At 46.6% G+C, this 22,553-nt stretch overlaps 1 protein-coding gene across 4 annotated transcripts in view; it reads right to left on the bottom strand.

Moving 5' to 3' along the window:
- Positions 1-22,130, bottom strand: part of PTPDC1 (protein tyrosine phosphatase domain containing 1) — an 81,545-nt gene extending 59,415 nt beyond the window's left edge. For 2 of the 4 annotated variants that reach the window (XR_013814528.1, XM_079790697.1), the window contains exon 1: positions 21,908-22,130. The gene's annotated coding sequence lies outside the window, so the exon portion shown is untranslated. Of the gene's footprint in view, positions 1-21,158; positions 21,469-21,762; positions 21,778-21,907 lie in introns of those variants that run through there. The other 2 variants (XM_079790699.1, XM_079790698.1) reach the window with 2 other exon arrangements.
- Positions 22,131-22,553: the final 423 nt, after the last annotated feature.

Below are 22,553 nucleotides of genomic sequence, written 5' to 3'. Positions count from 1 at the left end.
TGTTGCCGCCGGCAACCCTGGCCTGTTCTCTCAAGCTCCATTCTGCCGCCATTTGTTTGAATTTGTTTACCTTCTATAATTGAAACTTTGTAGCTTGAGTGGAGGCTTAGGCCTGCCACGGCTATGGAAAGCTTGGCTTGCTCTGTTACCTGGGAAACCTTGCTCTCTGTGGCTGTAGCCATCTTGGATTGGGGTTAATTTGCATACTCGCCCTGATTGGCTGGTGGGTGTGGCTTGGTTGGTGGACGTGGCTTATGTAGCGGAGTGATGGTTAATTTGCATATTACCATTTTATTTGAGAGGATTCCTATTTTACAGATTAAGAAACTAAGGCAAAGACAAGTCAAATAACTTGCCTGAAGTAGATCTGGGATTTGAAAACCCACAGTTCAGCTCCAGAGTTTGTGCTCTGAACCATTACACATACAGCTTCTCAACAATAAAGACCTCACACTAAACAAAAGCTTATTAATCTATGCATTCTAACTCAGCTACACTGGATTCTGCACCATTTATAATTCCTTTGCTTGCAAGAAACTTTTCAGATCTCCCACAGTGAGATTTTCAAATTTGTTTTGCTTTGTGCAGGTAATTGGCTGATCCTTCATCCAAATCTTCATTCAGTGCTATCCAAGAACACAGCTCCTTACATTTCAGTCTCCTTCCTTCCAACAGAAACACAAATACAGCTGGCCTGAACATCCTGTCTAATAAAAGAGTAATATGCAAATTGACCATCACTCTAATACACAAGATGGCCGCCCCCATGTGGTCAAAGATGGCTGCCCCCATGTGGACACAAAATGGCCTGCAGGGGAGGGCAGTTGGGGGCGACCAGGCCAGCAGGGGAGGGCAGTTGGGGGCGATCAGGCCTGCAGGGGAGGACAGTTAGGGATGACCAGGCCAGCAGCGGAGGGCAGTTAGGGGCACTCGGGCCGGCAGGGGAGCAGTTAGGCGAGTGGTTGGGAGCCAGCAGTCCTGGATTGAGAGAGGGATCCCAGATTAGAGAGGGTGCAGGCTGGGCTGAGGGACAGACACACACACACACACACACACACACACACACACACACACACCTCCCCCATGCACGAATTTCGTGCATGGGGCCTCTAGTAAAGTCATAAAATCCAATCACATTTTCAATACACCTGCTGTCACTTACTAGCTGTGTGATCTTAGGCATATTTATTAACATCTAGACTCACTCTCTGTCCGGTAGTTGTTGAAAGATTACCTGAGAGCCTGTATACCAAGCATGTCAAACTCATGGCCTGTGGGTTGCATGCCTCATTTATTCGGCCCATGTTAGCCTTTGAGTTTGACATGTTTGCTATATACAGACTTAATTTATGCCTGATCCATATTCAGTTTGTTCTCAACATAGTAGTCAGAGTGATCTTATTAACTTCAGCTGGCTCATGTCATCCCTCTCTTCAAAATCCTTCTAGCTACCCTATTTGCAATTTAAATCAGCTCTCCTTCCCTGTTTCACTTTTGTCCTCAGGACTTAGGAAGAAAACCTAACACACATATTATTTACTTACTTATTTTGTGTATTGTCTGCCTCCCCCTGCTAAAATGTAAGCTCCATGAAGACACAGATTTCTGTCTGCTTTGTCAACTGTTCTGTCTCCAAAGCCTACAATAGGGCCTGACACATGGTAGGGGCACAATAAAAGTCTGTTGAATGAATAAATGAATAAAGATAAACGCTCAATATAAGGTAGCTGCCACCACCACCATTATCATTTAATCTCTCTGAAACTCACTTTTTCATCTGTAAAGAAGTGGTAATCATGCCTTAGCTAACTCAAGGTAATTGCTAAGGACATATCAATGACATGACAGCGCCACTATGCAAATACAAGACTTTACTTAGTTTTCCTTATCACATCTGTATCTTTAACTTGTTGCTGATCTTCAACCTGACAGATTTGTGTTTCTTCTAATTCCCTGAAGATTGAATCTGTTTTCTTTTCCAACAAATATGCATGGTGACAATAACTCCAACACTCAGCCCATTTTTTCTCTCCTTTAGGATGCCTTTGCCTGATAACAATTACACATTTTATTCACATCCCCTCCTCCTGAAGGACTGACTGAAGATTTATTCAGTGGCTCAAATGCTAAAACATAGTTTTCTAATATTATAGTAGTACTAGTGGCCTGGTGCACGGATTCGTGCACATTGAAATGAAATTAATTAGGAGAAATATTTTAATATCACTATTCACCCTTTTTCTATAATAGAAGTGTCAGAGATGAAAGAAAATTAGTAAAATGTATATAAAAATAATATATAAGTTGATTAATAAACAATAACATGATATAACAACAAAGACATGATATAAAAACAACATTGAAAAATTGACTAAACTTATTCTAATATCCCCCTGTATACCACATTAAGAGTAAAAATACTCTAAGAGTGCTTGACTAATTTCCCTTGTGATGAAGTATTTACAACTTTAACTTTAAAAGTCACACGCTCTTCGAACTTGAGAGAAAGCAACATATAACTGACCACGAAAACAGGTTCAGGTAGGAATATTCCTATTCTGTCTAGAGTTTGTCCTTGTGATTTATTAATAGTCAACACAAATGCTGGCATCATGGGAAACTGTCTTCGAATTTAAATGGGAGGCCAGTGTCAGACGGGGACAAATCAATCCTTGGAATCAGAACAACCTCTCCTTCCACAGATCCTGTCAATAATCCAGCTTCAATTATGTTAGGTTGCAATCTTTTGATAATAAATCTAGTACCATTACAAAGACCCTATTTACTATTAAGATTTCTCAGTAGCATGATGATTGTGTCTACTTTCATTTTTAATTTATGACACAGTATTCCCGAAGGAGTAATACTATTAAGAAGTTCGATGGGAGAAACCAAGATGGCGGCATAGGTTACACACCTAACCTACAGCCTGGCACAACAATTTCAAAAATACAACTAAAAGTCAAAACGGACATCATCCAGAACCACAGGAAAGCTGGCTGACTAAAATGCCCACAACTAGAAGGAAAGAGAAAACCACAAGGAAAATCAGAAAAGCTGTAAAAGCCTGAGGTATGGAGACACGGGCGGAGACACGAGCACGCGAGCGTGCGGGGAGGACGGAGCCAGAGAGGAAGGGGCGGCTGACAGCCTGGCTGGCGTTCTCTGGCGGGAAGGAGATAAAAGCTCCAGATTGCGCTGAACCCCGGCTCCGACTGCACTGAACCCCAGTTCCGGGCGAAACCCTGGGAAGCCAGGCTCATGCTGGGGGAGTCTGGGCTGTGGGGTGGAGGCACAGAGGAGTTGCGCCGGAGGCGCGCATGTGAATGCGCGCAGAGGAGGGACTGTTGCCTGTGCCGCTGAATTGCCCTAGCGGGAAGGAGACAAAAGCTCCGGACCGTGCTGAACCCCAGTTCCAACTGCATTGAATCCCAGTGCCGAGAAAGACCCGGGAAAGCCAGGCTCATACTGGGGGAATCTGGGCTGTAAGGCAGAAATGCAGAGAAGCGGCGAGGGGCAGATCACCGGAGGCGCGCACGGGATTGTGCGCAGAGGATGGTCTGTTGACTGTGCCGCTGGATTGCCCTGGTGGGAAGGAGACAAAAGCGCCAGACTGTGCTGAGCCCCAGTTCCGACTACACGGAAACCCAGTTCCAGGCGAGAATCTGGGAATCCGGATTCATTGGGGGAGACTAGACTGTTTGGCAGCGGGCAAAACTCCAGGGCGCTTTTCTCTCAGAGGTGTTTGCAGGGAGTACAGAGGGACACTGAGACACAGGAACCTCATAGGGCGGGGCTGATGGGAAGCCAAGCTGTAGGCTCTGCCCTGTAACTCCGCCCCATCCAAGCTGAGCACAGAGGCTTTTACAATTTTGCAAGTCTAGTTGAATGGGGCTGTCTCCCGGCATAGACACAGCTGATCCTCACAGCCAATTGGACTGGAGGTCACATCCTCCCAGGGTACCAACAGCAATAAAGGCTTAACAACACAAAGACTTTGCACTCAGCCCACAAAGGGGGGTATCAAGAGCGACCACCTAGGGAGATTGGGGAAGCTGAGCGATAGGGAGGCAGCCAAAAGGGGAAGACACCGAAACAGGTCACGAATATAAGGGATGCTGTAATTCCTGCTGAGTGGCCTCAAGCAGTAGCTGGCCTACACTCCATTGGAGACCCAGAAACGAGGGCATTTAGTGGTTGGTGTGAGTTGACACCAGATTTCAACCACTCGCATAAGGGACACATTCAAGAGGCAGACTCAGTGAGCGCCAAAGCCTTGCTGCACCAAGACCCGGCCCATAAACGTGTCTCCTGCACAGCAACTCTTCCTTTATAGACACAGAGGGTCCACACGGCCAATTGGCCTGGAGGACAATTCCTCCCAATGACACCAACAACAATCAAGACTTAACTATACAAAGGAGGACCAAGATGGAGGCATAGGGCGGAAGCCTGATTGTTGCCTACCACAACAATTTTGAGACTACGACAGGAGAGCAGAGCAGACACCATCCAGAACCACCGGAGGGCTGACTGAGCAGATGCTCTACAACTAGAATAAAAGAGAGGGGTACGCGGGATGAAGCTGATGCCGGTGACCCAAACATCACACTTTAAGAACTACGGCTCAGGCGACACAATGGTGGCCTGGAACGTGCTCGGCGCAGTTCCCCCGGCAGTCTCCGGCTGAGGGGAAGGCTCCACTCGCTGCCGAGCACGGACAGACGAGCCCCTGGGAGACATGGGGTGGGAGACTCCGCGCTTGCTGACCTCCGAGTCCTTCAAGAATATCAACGCCCCGGAAGCGGCCAGGTGTGCACGCTCGGCGACCGGCCACCGCTGCAGACCCAAGGGCCGACGCAGCCACCCCGGACCAGCCCGCCGCCGCGCACCGGGCACACCGGAGCTTCGCCGAGCCTGCCGCCCAACGAGTTCTGCGGTGGTTGCCCTGGAGCTCTGAGAAAATGGCCGAAGGAATTGCTGAGAGGGAATTGACCAACAGGAATTGGGATCAAGAAGACGAAACCCCGCTGGGTCCTGGATCTGGGTCAAGCTGCGCGCCCCTGGGTCCGGGTGAGGCTGGGAACTGGGTCAGGGTGAGGCTCGGTCCCGGGTCCGGGTGAGGCCACATGCACCTGGATCCGGATAAGGCCGCACGCCCCTGGGTCCGGGTGAGGCTGGGTCCTGGGTCCGGGTGGGGCTGCCCCCCTGGGTCCGGGTGAGGCTATACGCCCCTAGGTCCGGGTGAGGCTGGAACCTGAGTCCGGGTGGGGCCGTGCGCCCCTGGACCCGGGTGAGGCCACGTTACCCTGGGTCTGGGAGAGGCCACGCGCCCCTGTGTCTGGGTGAGGCCACGCGCCCCTGGGTCCGGGTGAAGCTGTATCCCGGGTCCGGGTGAGGCCATGTGCCCCTGGATCCGGGAGAGGCTGTGTCCCGGGTCCGGGTGAGGCCTCGCGCACTTGGGTCCGGGTGAGGCCACGCGCCCCAGGGTCTGGGAGAGGCCACGCGCCCCTGGGTCTGGGTGAGGCCACACGCCCCTGGATCCGGGTGAGGCCACACGCCCCTGGGTCCGGGTGAGGCCACGTGCCCCTGGGTCTGGGGGAAGCTAGATCCCGGGTCCGGGTGAGGCCGTGTGCCCCAGGATCCTGGTGAGGCTGGGTCCCGGGCCCGGGTGAGGCCACGTGCCCCTGGGTCCGGGTGAGGCCACGCACCCCTGGGTCTGGGTGAGGCCACGTGCCCCTGGGTCCGGGTGAAGCCGTGCCCCTGGGTCCGGGGGAAGCTAGATCCCGGGTCCGGGTGAGGCCGTGTGCCCCAGGATCCTGGTGAGGCTGGGTCCCGGGCCCGGGTGAGGCCACGTGCCCCTGGGTCCGGGTGAGGCCACGCACCCCTGGGTCTGGGTGAGGCCACGTGCCCCTGGGTCCGGGTGAAGCCGTGCCCCTGGGTCCGGCCGAGACCAAACCAGAGGGAGTCGGACCTGCATTACCACCATTTGTCCACCATCCAGAGCTGAGGGGTCAGTGCCGACATGTACACATGAGGAACCGGTGGACATTGATATTGGGTCTCAAAAGAACTGTTGGTCCAGAAAGAAACTCACTACAGACTGATTCATTTGCCTGTCAGCATAACTATTATTGCTCGTCTCACATTCAGTTCATATAAGTATATCTCTAGTGACACATGATTTCGCTCATCTAGGGGAAATGATGAACAACATAGACTGATGAACAACAACAGAACCAGAAACAAGGAGGCATTGATCGGACTATCGGCCTCAGAGGGAGGATAGGGGAAGGTGGGGGGAGGGGGGAGAGATCAACCAAAGGTCTTGTGTGCATGCATATGAGCCTAACCAATGGTTAAGTTCAACAGGGGGTTGGGGCATCCGTGGGGAGGGGTGTGGGATGGGAATGGGGGGGGGGATGAGGACAAATATGTGACACCTTAATCAATAAAGAAATAAAAAAAAAAAAAAGAAGTTCGATGGGAACATTTTCCTTTTTGGCATCATCCACTGAATCGATGGAATCATCACTAAAATGTCAACAAAAACAACCAAATTCACGATCGACAATGACAGATCAAAACACACACGTGCAATTGGCGCCAGTGAGAGCTTTATATGTATCGCGCATGCATGAGTCAATGTTTATTTTTAAATTGCCAGTGTGCTTCATATGTACCAGCCAGTTGGTTGGTCGGATGGACAGATTGCTGGTCACTTAGCCTTTTATATATATACTAGAGGCCCGGTGCATGAAATTCGTGCATGGGGGGGTGTCCCTCAGCCTAGCCTGCACCCTCTCCAATCTGGGACCCCTCGAGGGATCGGGCCTAAACGGGCAGTCGGACATCCCTCTCACAATCCAGGACTGCGAGCTCCCAACTGCTCGCCTGCCTGCCTGCCTGATTGCCCCTAACCGCTTCTGCCTGCCAGCCTGATCACCCCCCAACCACTCCCCTGCCAGCCTGATTGATGCCTAACTGTTCCCCTGCCAGCCTGTTTGCCCCTAACTGCCCTCCCCTGCAGGCTTGATCACCCCCAACTGCCCTCCCTTGCAGACCTGGTCCCTCCCAACTGCTCTCCCCTGCTGGCCATCTTGTGGCGGCCATCTTGTGTCCACATGGGGGCAGCCATCTTGTGTGGAGTGATGGTCAATTTGCATATTACTCTTTTATTAGATAGGATAGAGGCCTGGTGCACGGGTTGGGGCCGGCTGGTTTTCCCTGAAGGGTGTCGTGGATCAGGGTGGGGGTTCCTTGGGGCATGGGACGGCCTGGGCGAGGGGCCTGTGGTGGTTTGCAGGCCGGCCACGCCCCCGGCAACCCAAGTGGAGGCCCTGGTATCTGGGATTTATTTATCTTCTATAATTGAAACTTTGTAGCCTTGAGTGGAGGCCTGGGTCGGCCAGGGTGTGCGGAAAGCTTGGCTTCCTCCATTGCTGGTAAAACCCAAGCCTCCTGCTCGCTCCATGGCCGCAGCCATCTTGGTTGGGTTAATTTGCATACTTGCTCCTGACTGGCTGGTGGGTGTGGCTTGTGTGTAGCAGAGTGATGGTTAATTTGCATATCACTCTTTTATTAGATAGGACTAGAGGCCCGGTGCATGAAATTTGTGCACTGGGGGGGGGGTCCCCTCAGCCCAGCCTGCACCCTCTCCAATCTGGGACATCCCTCTCACAATCCGGGACCACTGGCTCCCAACTGCTCACCTGCCTGCCTGCCTGATCACCCCTAACTGCACCCCCTGCTGGCCTGGACAGTGTCCCCCCTGCCGGCCTTGTTGCCCCCAACTGCCCCCCCCCACCGGCCTGGTTGCCAGTGCCCCCCTGCCTATCTGGTTGCCCCCAACTGCCCCCCCTGCAGGCCTGGTCACCCCATGCAGCCTGTTGTTTGGTCATTTGGTCCCCCCTCACTAATCCCCCTGATGGCCTGGTCGCCCCACACAGCCTGTTCGGTCATTTGATCGGTTGCGATGGTCACTTAGGCTTTTATTATTATAGATACTAGAGGGAATGGGGAAGGGTCCCTCACCCTGGCTTGTGCCCTCTCACAGTCTGGGACCCCTCGCTCATTACCACCTGCCTGCTCGCTGCTCCTTACCACTCAGCTCGCTGCTCCTTGGCACTGCTGCTGCCGCCGAGGCAGGAGAGGCTCCTGCCACCGCCGCTGCACTCGCCAGCCTTGACCCTGGATTCTGCCTGAGCGGCGCTTCCCCTGTGGGAGCACACTGACCACCAGGGGGCAGCTCCTGCGTTGATCATATGCCACCTGGTGGTCAGTGCGTGTCATAGCGACCAGTCATTTTGCCAGTCATTCCACCGTTCGGTCAATTTGCATAGCAGGGTTTTATTATATAGGATATTTTTGTCCTTAAAGAATTAAAGTACTCCTTATGATTCTTTATGTAGTAAAACAAAACAGACTTATTTTAAACTGAAATGTCCTCACTTCTGAATCTGCAACCTCAAATAAATGACAGAACTATATAAAATCCCCTTTTTTCTCAAGTCACCCCTGGGGTAACATTTTAAAAACACCTTTTCTTTTTATAGCCTTCCCTCCCCCCAAGCCTTTCTAACATGGTAAGTCCCCATAAGTCCCCAGGGAAAGCACTAAGGGCTGTCTTGAATATATGTCTGGCAGTTCACTATGGACTTTACTGGCTTTTGTGATCTCTCATACCTTAAATACACCTTAGGGAGAGTCCTCACTCTCAAAAGACTTGTCACAGGTCAGGGAAAAACAACACTACAACAAGATCCTCAAGATTTCATCATTTAAATTAATATGCTGTTTAGTTCAGTTTCTTCAGGAAACACATTATGATAAAACAGATAAATGAAGCTGGTTTTCACAAACAAGATTTCCATATTCCCTTGCATTTTCTCACAAACAGCCAAATCTGACTAGTTATTCCTATAGTTTAAATTTATTTTATTTTACTTTTTTTTAGAGATAGTGGAAAGGTGAGAGGGAGGGGCAAGAGAGAGAGAAACATTGATGTGAGAGAGAAACATCGATTGGTTGCTCCCACACATGTCCTGACCAGGGCCAGGGATCGAACCTGCAACCCAGGTACATGTCCTTGATCCAGAATCGAACCTGTAACCCTTCGGTGCACTAGCCAACACTCTACTTAGTTTGCATTTACCTAACAGTAGGTAATTCATACAGATTATTGTGAAGGTGTGTCTCCTGGGTTCTGTTTATGACGGCTGTTCGGCCGTCCGGTCTAATTAGCATATTACCCTTTTATTATTATAGATGAGCCTAGAGCATCCATCCTGTAGTGCCAGAAAGTAGGGAGGTACTCAAAACACAAACTGCTGGGAATATGTCAAAGGGTACAGAAGGCAACTGAAAGAGCCCCAGTGGCAAATGATGGAACACTTAGAGCAACAAAAATAAATAATGCAGTTTTTAGTTAAGTCTGGTAACAGAAAACTTTGACATGTCCAATGATAATAAAATTAGGTAAGCTTTGATATTTTTCCAACTTTAAATCATATAAAATTGTGTTCTTGTGCAGGTATATTTTTTCAAAGTAGGAGGACAGAATAAACCAGGAACATAGCTTAAATGGGACAGGCACACTAGAGTATGTTTATAGGGGAAGAGGCCAGGAGAGTTAGAGATTCACATGAACAACAGCCCAATTCAATGTAATAAATACGTGAGCCCCTACTAGGTACTAAGAACTATGAGAGGTATGGGAGAAGACAAGGACAAATAAAATAGTCCCTGACCTTTAAAAGGCAACTGTCTGGCCCTGCTGGTGTGCTCAGTGGTTAGAGCGTCTGCATGCACACTGCAGGGTCCCGGGTTTGATTCCTGGTCAAGGGCACATACCTGAGTTGTCTGGTAGGAAGAATGAAAGCATACATCAAGGGAGTAATGAATCCAAATATTAAAAGGACTACTGTATGGAAAAGGAGTCTTATGTGTTCAGCATGCCCTGACGGACAGGCTTAGGAATGAAGGATAGACAGAGTAACAAGCTGACTTGGGCTCAATGTCTGGCACAAAATTAGTGATTAATGTATGTTAAGATCTCTTCCCCAAATGCCCAGGCCATCAGGGGGGTTAGTGAGGGGGGACCAGGCCATCAGGGGGTTTAGTGAGGGGGGACCAAATGACCAGGATTCATTCTGCTGAAACCAATAAATTCCACCATTTATGTGAAAACATGATATGACTTTCATACTGTGCTTTTATAATTATCTAGAAAAGTTAGTTTTTAAAGAAGTCTAAAATTTAAAAGTCTAAAGTTTAGTATAAAGAAACATATTTCAGTTTTATTTCCATCTTCACAAATGTGAAGAATTTTAAAGTTTGATTTATCTATCAAGAAGGTCTAGCCCTGGCTTGTTTGGCTCAGTGGATTGAGCATCGGCCTGCAGACTGAAGGGTCCCGGGTTCAATTCCGGTCAAGGGCACATGCCTGGATTGTGGGCTCAATCCCCAGTGGGGGGTGTGCAGGAGGCAGCCAATCAACGATTCTCTCTCTCATTGATGTTTCTATTTCTCTCCCTCTCCATTCCTCTCTGAAATCAATAAAAATACATATATATTTTTTAAAAAGGTCTAGCCCTAGCTGGTTTGGCTCAGTGGATAGAGCATCGGCCAGAAGACTGAAGGGACCCAGAATCCCATCAAGGCACAACCTAGGTTGCAGGCTCCATCCCCAGCCCCGGATGGAGGGCATGCCAGAGGCAACCAATCAATGTGTCTCTCTCACATCTATGTTATTCTCTTTGTCTCTCCCCCTCCCTTCCATTCTCTCTAAAAATCAATGGAAAAATATCCTAGGGTGAGAATTAACAAAACAAAAACAACAAAAAAAGAAGGTCTACCACTGATTCAAGTAATAATTACAAAATAAGACCCTGGAACATACACACTAAAAGCATAATTATTCTATGATCTCTTTACAACAATTTAGACCATTAAGTGCATTCACCCTTTAAAAATACACAATTCCCTGTTTGAAATATCTAATCATTTGCATCAGATGGAAGAGAAGAAAATTATCTAAATGAGAATACTTTTCCCATGTGCACCAGGAAACACACACAACTAATCAAAGAGAGAAGAAAACCTCCCCTGTGGTCCTGCTTCTCGTCTGTTTTCAATAAGCTTTTGCTCAAAGGAAAGAAAACACTGAACTAGAGTCAGCTAATTGTGTAAAGCCTTTTACTGATAAAATTAGGCATGCTAAGTTAGATGCATGCTAGGTCCTTTGCAAAACAGGCTAAAAGAATAGAGGAAATGTGGAGATTAGTCAGCAATGGGGCTGAGAAAATGAGCTCAGCTATGAGGAAGAAAGGGATAGCAGTCCAGTCCAATAACAGTGCTCACTAGGACATGGTGAAGGTAAGCCTGTCCGGGTAAGCTGCCAATACGAAGTACAGTGATATAAGGCAGGTTCAAGAAATGAGAGCAATGATGACAGTGAATACTATAAAGTATCCAGGTCAGGATGGTCAGCATCTAGGAAGAATCTGGCCTGCAGAACTCAGGTGGGGGAGCTGGGAAAGACAGACATTGGCATTAGCTGTAGCACATTATTTCAGCAATGTATTAAAATATTAAAAATTGACTTAGAATGATAAAACATTTCTCTTAAAGAAAGTTAAATACAAAAATTGTGCACATAGCATGTAAAAAAATAAATAGGCAGAGAAAAATCTCTTTTATAGACTTGAGATTGACCAAAATACTGATAATGGGAGTATGACTCACTTTCATTCTTTTACTAGAGGCCCGGTGCACGAATTCGTGGAGTGGGATCCCAAGGGGTGGGGGAGGTGGGACATGATCGGCCCTCTGGGCGGGCCGTGGGACACCCTTGCTAGCCTGGGATCCAGGTCAGTCCCACTGACTTTTGCGCTGGTTGTCGGGAGCCACCTGGTGGCTGCTTTTATATTGTTTCTCCCTTGCGGAGCATCTAAGGAGGGGAAGAGGCTGCAGTGCCGGAGGTTGACTTCTAGGAGGCCGGCAGCACTGTCAGAATTGTGCCGGCGGCGCTAGTCCATCAGTGCCTGGCCCCTTCTCTGGAGATTGCACATGCAGGCCTACGGAGGAAGTGAATGGCTGCTGCTGGGCTGGTGGGCCACCGGGATGGTTGGTCAGCTGAGTGGCACTCCCACTGTGGGAGCGCACTGACCACCAGGGGGCAGCTTCTGCATTCAGCGTCTGCCCCCTGGTGGTCAGTGCATGTCATAATGGCTGGTCATTCTGGTCATTCGGTCTCTTAGGCCCGTGGTCGGCAAACTGTGGCTCACGAGCCACATGTGGCTCTTTGGCCCCTTGAGTGTGGCTCTTCCACAAAATACCACGGCCTGGGCGAGTCTATTTTGAAGAAGTGGCGTTAGAAGAAGTTTAAGTTTAAAAATTTGGCTCTCAAAAGAAATTTCAATCATTGTACTGTTGATATTTGGCTCTGTTGACTAATGAGTTTGCAGACCACTGGCTTAGGCTTTAATATATATATAGATAATGTTTCTGTATATTCCATTTTTATTTATATTATTTATTTTGTTATTGCTCAGATACTAAAACAAACTTAAAAATCTAGTTTATTCATGCCTTTCCCTAAATAGATCCAAGGGAAGTAAAAATCTACTGTGGTTTATAAATAGGGTGGATAAGAGTTTGACCTTAAAATAGGAATAAGCCTGTCCATGCATGGTACAGGTTCAAAATTTCAATTGAAATGAAGAGGGCCAAAATCCTCATAGCAGAGTTGGCACCTTATATGACCATTCTAGATAGAATCCACTATAGATTAAGAGAAAGGCAAATTAGGTTAGTAAACTAATGGAATATTAACAGTGGTGGGATTGTGGTTTTTTTGTTTGTGTTTTTGGCTTACCAGTATTTTCCAAGTATCTATACTCAATGTTTGACTTTAATAGGAATAAAAATGCTATTTCCAAAAAATCCTGTAGTTGCACTGATTACTAGTACATACATTTTTAGGTACTTACTTTAATGCTACATTTTAAAACACATTTCAATCACTGTTTTAATTTGTGGCCTAAGTCATTTATATATAATTTCTCACAGACTATCAGGCATTAAGAATGTGGACAAAAATATTGTGTAATTCAAAGCAGGAATAACTTAATAGTCAAATTAGCAATAGACGTAATAAAACTGCTAGAGAGTTTGAGGTAATATACAAAAGGCAAAATGGAGTTTAAAAGTTGGGCCATTTTCTTTGGAACAGAAAAATTTTTAATTTGAATATATGTCACTCAACTCTAAACACATTTTTATTCAGGTACCTCCCCCTTCCCTACAATCTGAGAAAGAATCCCAGCATGTGTTTTTATTTTCCCATGTTACTCCAAGCTCCTCAATGCTTTGTCTCGAGCAAATAAAGTACAAAATAAAAATGCCAAAGGATTGGCTGAAAAGGTTTGACAAGAATCTAAACTGTTAACTATATGTAACTGACTAGATAAACCTTCCTTCAGAGATTCCCCCAAGAAAACCCTCCTGTGGGTGCGGGTGGGTTGGTGGCTGGTCGGGGGAAAAGGGAATCAGAATTCAGGAAGGAAAGGAGAAGTGGATTTTCTTCCCCTGGTGGGTGGTTTGAGTGTTTTAATTTATCTTGCAGAACAATTTAATAAATGGATTCTTTGGTCCCTAGTCTAACAATAAGATAACAGCTTTAAAAGAACTGGAATCATGTGACTGAAAAGCAGAGTATGATCTCATTTTTATAAAAATATAAATAAAATATGTACCTAGACAAAAGATTCAAAGAATATTTATCAAAATATTAACAGGGTATATTTTATTTTCTGAGTAGCAGTATTTGACACTGAACACATATTACCTTTATAAGAAAAAACTAGAGGCCCGGTGCACGAAATTCGTGCACAGAGGGGGGGGTTCCCTCAGTTCAGCCTGCATCCTCTCCAATTGGGAACCCCTTGGGGGATGTCCAACTGCCAGTTTAGGCCGGATCGGGCCTAAACCGGCAGTCGGACATCCCTCTCACAATCTGGAACCACTGGCTCCTAACTGCTCACCTGCCTGCCTGCCTGATTGCCCTTAACTGCCCTCCCCTGCCGGCCTGGTTGCCCCTAACTGCCTCTGCCTGCCTGATCGCCCCTAACTGCCCTCCCCTGCTGACCTGGTTGCCCCCAACTGCCCTCCCCTGCCGGCCTGATCTCGCCCCCAATGGAACTGCCCTGCCGGCCTGATCTCGCCCCCAACTGCCCTCCCCTGCTGGCCTGACCTCACCCCCCAACTGCCCTCCTCTGCTGGCCAATTGGTTCTGATTGGTCAGTTTCTATGCCAGTCAGTGTCAAAAGCTCTGCCTCCTAGGCAGCCATTGGCTCCCCACAGCACCCAGATTTGGTTCTGATTGGTCCATTTCTATGCCAGTCAGCGTCAAAAGCTCTGCCTCTTAGGCAGCCATTGGCTCCCCACAGCACCCAGATTTGGTTCTGATTGGTCGGTTTCTATGCTAGTCAGCATCAGAAGCTCCACCTCCTAGGCAGCCATTGGCTCACTATAGCACCAACATTTGGTTCTGATTGGTCGGTGTCTATGCCAGTCAGTGTCAGAAGCTCTGCCTCCTAGGCAGCCATTGGTTCTTAACAGCACCCACATTTGGTTCTGATTGGTCGGTTCCTTTGCCAGTCAGCATCTCTGGGCCTATTCACGGGGCCTGATCAGAATGGCAGGGCTGATCAGCAGCCCAGTGGAGGTCTGGAGAGAAATGGAGGCGTGGCTGCTGGCCAGACTGGGAGAGAAAGAGAGAGGCAAGTGCTGATCAAAAGCTGCCACAGAGGCAATGGATCAGTCACTGCTTCACTCTTCAGGCCTCTCTCTGGCCCTGATTCGCAGCCCCCTCAGTAGTCAGTGCTGGGCACCGCACCTGCAGCGGAAGCAGTCAGTGATGACTGAAGGAATGACTTCCAGTTTGTTGAGCCTTGGTGGTTACTGGTCGTTACAACCCAGAGTTTTTATATATATTAGGATGTTAATTTTAAAAGACCATATATATTACATGTAAACTTCTTGGGAAACAGTCACAACACTAATTAAACTACTGGGCAATTTAATTCCTAAAACAGACTTCTAAAAATGAAGAAAATGTCATTCTCTACAATCTTAATATTTATAAACTATAAAAATAACTTATCAAAGATGACTTTGCAAAGGCATGATTCTAAATGAAAAAATGCTTCCATGAGTAGCATTTGGCCCTTTTTAAACCTATAAAAATTTGCCAATGAATCTATTAAAATAGATCCATTTAATCCATTACAATTCCTGGCACAGAGTAAGTGCTCAAAATTTTGATGAAATAAAGTCCCAAGATTATATAATATATATCCAGACAACTTTCCTTTTGATTATATAATATATATCCAAACAACTTTCCTTTTGATTATTAGATCAAACGTGCTAGAGAAAAAACAGTGAATAGAAATGATGCAGAGACCAAAAGGGCATGCCTTTGTTTCCCTCAAGTAAACTATCTGGGCCTTCTCCTAACTATTCCACACCTGCAATGGCCAACTCCTTGTGCTACAAACACTGCAGTATCCACACAAAAAGTCTGACCCAGAGATTGATACTTATTCATGCCCACACAAAAAGAACAAAGAAGGGATGTTCTTTCACAGCAGCCAGCATGAGTCTAGGTCAGTGGTTGGCAAACCGCAGCTGGCAAACCACATGTGGCTCTTTGACCCCTTGAGTGTTCTAATGCCACTTCTTCAAAATAGACTCGCCCAGGCCGAAAACCGACTTCTGCACATGGGCCACGAAGTTTCAATCGCACTGTACATGCGTGCCCGCACGTGGTATTTTGTGGAAGAGCCACACTCAAGGGGCCAAAGAGCCGCATGTGGCTCGTGAGCCATGGTTTGCCGATCTGCTGTAGAAACTGTCACTCAAAAGGTGAATTAAAATCATAAGGTTTACCACCAAAAGGACAAATGTTGGATTTTTAAACCTTGACAAAAAAGTAATGTCCAAATATGTAACTAGATAGCTGACAATCAAAATTAGTAAACTGAGAAAATGCAGAATCATATTAATATTTGTAAGTTATTTTTTCATGCAAGTGTAAATAGTTGGGGAGTTTTGAATCTTCATCATCACAACATGTCACTTGTAAAGTTCAGTTCTTTAAAAACCCAATCTATTCAGTTTACTGTGATCATTGTTTGATCAATGAGAAAAATTAAGATATGTAACTTCTAAATTATGTGTAAGGTTATTGGGTTAGTTGGTCTCTCTCACACATGTCTTAATGGTCAGTCCATACTCATTGTTGGTGTTAAATATTCCCACGGGCTTAAGAATCAATAAATTTTATAGAAATCGCTGAGAAAAATATCTTTGGACATAATTTTCTACCAAACTAGATGCCATGCTAATTACTACTAAAGGCAGTAATTTCCAAGAAAGATAAAATTAGAACTTCCTAGAAGTTAAGCCAAAGAACTACCAAAGTACTGACATTTTTATGGGACAAATAAAAACTACATCTGTTGGATCAATTATAAACAGTATTTCAGACCTGGGAAATCTTTAACTGCGCTAATTTATTTTCCTTAAGTTCCCCATTTTCTGACACACAACCTACTTGCACAATCTTAATTGAGATTTGAATTTAAGAGAATTTTCTAACTAATATTTTGTTACAAATGACACTCAGTGAGAAACACAATTCCTCATTATATTAACAGAGACTATATAGTTTTATTGTTCAAGCATTTATCACAATCAGTAATTACCTTGTTTTGTTTGCTTATTGCCTTTTTCCTTCATAATTTCCGTATGACCAGAGTCCCTATCTTCATCACTGGTATCTCCCCTACATCTAACATAGGTACCTGGCACTAACATGTATTCATATTTACTGAACTAACAAATGGATGATTTTGGCCATAGCAAAATATGATAAAAAGCTAGGCAATATGCCCTTAGATTTTTCAGAAATATTTCTTAAAGCTGGATTGTTATTTTTATGGATTTTTAAAAAATGCTTCACACATAGATCCTGAAAAAAGTTGCATCTTTTTGGAAATGAAAACAACCTCAAATATCACAGCAGAGTTGAAACCCACAAAATTATTCTAAAGAGAGTGAAGGTGAAAGAAAACTAATGGTAGAAAACAAATTGTGCTTATTACTCTACCAGAGTTTTATACATGCTATCTTAGATAAAACCTTGGAGGCACCATAAATATGAGCAAAGTGAGAATCAAAAGGGAAGTCATTGGCCCAAGGTCAAGAAAGTGCTGAAATTGGAATTAGAATATCACGTCTTTCATATATATATATATATATATATATATATATATATATATATCCTATATAATAAAAGGATAATATGCAAATTAACCATTACTCCATCACAAAAGATGGCAGCGCCCATAGCCACAAGATGGCGGCGCCCAGTCCCCTCAGCCCCACCGGAGTCCCCCAGTCCAGGGGGGGCAGCTGCTGAGAGCGGGCAGCGTGAGCGGCCTGGCGGAATGCTTGCTTCGTCTCCACGGTGACGAGGCAAGCGTTCCGTGCCCAGCCAAGGATGGGCCTCTGGGCCGCGGAGAGCCTCTGGGCAGTGGGCGTGGAGCAGCCAGGCCCTGCAGAGAGCTACTGGCACAAGGATTCATGCACAGGGCTACTAGTATACATATATACACATATACAGATATGTAACTTTATATATATATATTTATATATAATTTTCTTTTCAGAGAGAAGAAGGGAGGAGAGAGAGATAGAAACATCAATGATGAGAGAGAATCATTGATTGGCTGCCTACTGCATGCCCCATACCAGGGATTAAGCTCACAACCTGGCATGTGCTCTGACCGGGAATCGGGTCCGTGACCTTCTGGTTCATAGGTCGATGCTCAACTACTGAGCCACGCAAGCTGGGCTATCATGTCTTTCTTAAACCAAAGCCCATTTTATCTCTTTTACTCCATGTTGTCTCTACAGGAACCAGAAAAAAATAAATAACTTTTTCCAGTGACACACACTAATTTCATTAAATGATACAGTTACTGTTTGCAAAGAAATGTTTACATTATCCAATTTTTATAATCTTTACAACTAGAAATATATAAGCAAATTAAGTAATTAAATTAAATACATCCTTTGGTGAGGTTGAAGTGATATGGGAAAGAACAGAAAAAGTCACTAGAAAAGAAACATTCCAATGTACACATTCTCAAACCCACCATACCCGTGGTTGGCAAACTGCGGCTCGCGAGCCACATGTGGCTCTTTGGCCCCTTGAGTGTGGCTCTTCCACAAAATACCAAGGCCTGGGCGAGTCTATTTTGAAGAAGTGGCGTTAGAAAAAGTTTAAGTTTAAAAAATTTGGCTCTCAAAAAAAATTTCAATCGTTGTACGGTTGATATTTTGCTCTGTTAACTAATGAGTTTGCCGACCACTGCACTATACCATTTATTTTAGAGCTAAAGATCTTCAGACTTTGAGGCATTTTTAGTTTGGAAAAAGGAAGATATCAGTGGATAGAGCGCCAGCCTGCGGACTGAAGGGTCCCAGGTTCGATTCCGGTCAAGGGCATGTACCTTGGTTGAGGGCACATCCCCAGTAGGGGGTGTGCAGGAGGCAGCTGATCGATGTTTCTCTCTCATCGATATTTCTAACTCTCTATCCCTTCCCCTTCCTCTATGTAAAAAAATCAATAAAATATATATATATTTTTAAAAAGGAAGATATGCCTTTAGCAGAATTGTGATCTAAGATTAATCTTCAGGGTAACTATCAGGTTTCCAATTGGAATTTATAGTTCAAGCCCATCTCTCAGAAGAATTTCCTAAATTTTGTGAACCTGAACCTGTGATTAAGAACAAGAAGATGGTTAATTAATTGGGCAATACAACAGAACATGAAAATAATTCTGTTAGAGTACCAACATTTATGGGTGAATTGTCATTTTTAAACTTTTTCATGGTGTTTTACAGTTTGTTTAATATTAACTTTAAAATTAATGCCTTGACCTGACTTTTTAGGAAGGTCAGAGTAGGATTGAAGGAAACTCTACAAAAGTAAAAGGCAAAGCAAATTGTCAGCACTTTCTCAAACTGAGAGCTGTTCAGCAGTGCAACGTGCTATCTCATCATAAACCTTGGCTTTGCCCAACAAAGGATTTCCTCCTGAAGCTTGTCAGTCATCTGTCTGGAGGAGGAGTTAGAATCTCTGCTCAGGAAGGGACATTTTGAGTCCCTTGGGTATAACCCCATGAAAAATGGGTGGGAAATTAGACAACAGTAGTTGTCCTCAAAATGCTTCCTAGCTCGTTTGGCTCAGTGGATAGAGCTTTGGCCCGCGGACTGAAGGGTCCCCGCTTGGATTCCCGTCAAGGGCACATGCCTGGGTTGCGGGCTTTGATCCCCAGTAGGGGGTGTGCAGCAGGCTATCAATGATTCTCTCAACATTGATGTTTCTCTCTCTTCCTCTCCCTTCCTTCCTCTCTGACATAAATAAAAATATATTGTTTTTAAAAAATGCTCCCTGGATCACCAAATGAAATCACCTAGGAAAGTGGTTAAAATGCAGATCCCCAGGTCCGGTTCCAGACATTCAATCCACATTTCTGAAGCAGGGTTGGGAATTTGCATCTGTTAAAAGTCACAAGATGGAATTCTTTTTTTAATCCTCACCTGAGAATATTTTTTCCATTGATTTTTAGAGAGAGTGAAGAGAGAAGAAGAGATAGAAAGAAATATCAATTGGTTGCCACCCACAGGAGCCCCAACCAGTGCTGGGAATCAAACCTGCAACCGATGTATGTGTTCTTGGCTGGAATCTAACCTGGGAACCTTCAGACCTCAGGCCGACACTCTACCCACTGAGCCAAATCGGCTAGGGCCACAAGGTGGAATTCTGGTGCACAAGGAGGTGGGGACAGGTCTGGACTGGAGGCTGAGACAGGATGAGCAGGTGGGTTTGGAGCCAAACTGACTCTGTTTAAATCTCAGTTCTTCCATTAACAGCTCTGACTGCGGCAAGTCACCCAAACCCTCCGAGCCTCCGTTTCTCATACAGAAAGTGGGATGAGGCTTACCTTGTTGTGAAGACCAAGTAAACTATGTGTGTAGTACGTGTGTGAATGCTAGTTTGCTTTACCCCTTAATGTACTAGGTGTACCAGTTAATAATGTGGATTTTTTTCAATAGATGGAGTTACACATATGTTGATATATATGCGATTTGATATGTATGCTATTTTGTTGTATTGACAGCAAGCTTCAAAACTTCATATGTCAAATTTTCTGAAGGTGTTAACATCATACATATTTTTACACTTAAAAAATGTTGAATTTCATGCCAAAAAAAAGAGCATTTGCGGGAAGTTTTAATTCATTACTTTATTTTGAAGAAAAGTGCTGCTGAATACTTCAGGAAGCTTATGGTGAACATGCTCCATCTCAAGATACTTGTGAACGCTGGTTTAAATGCTTTAAAAGTAATGATTTTGATGTGAAAGACAAAGAACGTCTGGGTAAACCAAAAAAGTTTGAAGACCAACAATTACAAGCATTATTGGATGAAGTTGCGTGTCAAACTCAAAAACAACTTGCAGAAAGATTAAACGTTGCTCAGCAAACAATTTCCCATCGTTTACAAGCAATGGGAAAGATTTTAAAGGAAGGAAAATGGGTGCCACATCAACTGAATGAAAGACAAATGGCAAACCGAAAAGTCATCAGTAAAACGTTGCTTCAACGTCATGAAAGAAGGTCTTTTTTGCATCGAATTGTGACTGGCGATGAAAAGCGGATTTATTTTGAGAATCCCAAATGCACAAAATCATGGGTTGATCCAGGTCAACCATCAACATCGACTACAAGGCCAAATCGCTTCGGAAAGAAGACAATGCTCTGCGTTTGGTGGGATCAGGAAGGTGTGGTGTATTATGAGCTTCTAAAACCAGGTGAAACCGTTAATACTGATTGCTACCGACAACAAATAATCAATTTGAACCACGCTTTGATAACGAAACGACCAGAATGTGCCAGAAGACACGGCAAAGTAATTTTGCTTCATGATGATGCACCATCACACACTTCAAAACCAGTTAAAGACACGTTAAAAGATCTTGCCTGGGAAGTATTAACCCACCCGCCATATTCACCAGACCTTGCTCCTTCAGATGACCACTTGTTCCGATCGATGGCACACGCACTTTCTGAGCAGCACTTCAAAATGTACGGAGAAGTGGAAAATTGGGTCTCTGAACGGTTTGCCTCAAAACAAGAGAAGTTCTATTGGGACGTTATCCGCAAATTACCTGAAAGATAATGTGTAGCTAGCGATGGACATTACTTTGAATAAAGCACTTTTGATGTTTCTCTTGAAATTATTGTGTTTTCTTTGATTACAAAATCTGCCATTATTAACCGGTACACCTAGTACAGACAACTATTCAGGAACGCCTGCATCTCTTCCCCTAAAGCGGTGCTTCGCACTTTTTTCTCATTATCCTCGTCCCCCCGGAGCCTTTCTAGACATTTTCTCTCCTAATGCCCCTGCCTCCGGACATTAAAACGCAGTGACTGTCCACCTGCTTCTGTTCTGCAGCCTTTGGGCGGCGCGAGGCACTGAACCGCCGGTGTCCTCTTTGCCCCGAGATGAGCTGGGACCGCGGTGCTAGCGGGGACTCGGTCCGCACCCCACACAGAGGGAGAGGCGCGGACACCGGTCACAGGGTCTCCGCTGGCTCCCCCAGCGCGTGACGACTTACTTTTCACTAGTTGCCAACCTCGGAAAGCCGGGAGCTTCCACGCGAGAACCGACAGTCAGCTTCTCGAGACCAGGTCGGTCCGGGCCGGCAGCCCCGAACCTGGAGCCCGAGACCCCCCTCCCCCGCACGAACAGCCCAGGCTCACCGCGTAGGAGCCGGACGTCTGGACGCCCCGGAGCCGCCGGTGCCGCTGTCCCTGCGGAGGTCGGCCTCCTCCCCGGCTCCGCCGCCTCGGGCCCCGCCCGGCGGGGCTCTCCCAGGCGGCGCGGCGAGCCCTCCGCAGCGGGTCCCGGCGGCCGGCAGGACGGGCAGCACCTCCCCCCTCACGGCCTCACCCACCCGCCACACAACCGCCGGGCGCGCGGACACTCCCCCGGGCTTGTAGCCCCAGCCGAGGAGCCCCGCCTCCACCACCCCGTCCGCCCAATCGCTTCCGCGCTCCGCCGCACGTGGTGCGTGCCAGCCAATGGCAGCCCGTGTCGGCCGTGACGCAGCCGGAGGCGCTGGGCGCTCTCCAGCGGGCGGCGCACGGTGCGGCCCCAGGGCGTCGGGAGCGCGAAGGGTCGGGGGCGCGGCCTGGAGGACTCGGGGGGCCGCGCGGAGGAGGGCGAGAGCGTGAGGGTCAGGCCGCCCGGCGCAGGGCGGAGTGGGTGGGGGCCGCGGGCGGGCGGGCGTGGGCAGCCCAGATGTGGCTCTGCCTCCAGCTGTGCTCCGAGACCAGCCTGGAAGGTCTGGGGAGAAGGAAGGGAAGAATCCAGGGTGTGGGCCGCCTCCCCCTTCTCCCCCCACAC

This window comes from Cnephaeus nilssonii (assembly GCF_951640355.1).
Source record: "Cnephaeus nilssonii genome assembly, chromosome: 14".
NCBI lineage: Eukaryota > Metazoa > Chordata > Mammalia > Chiroptera > Vespertilionidae > Cnephaeus > Cnephaeus nilssonii.
This window is presented reverse-complemented; position numbering and strand designations above follow the sequence as displayed.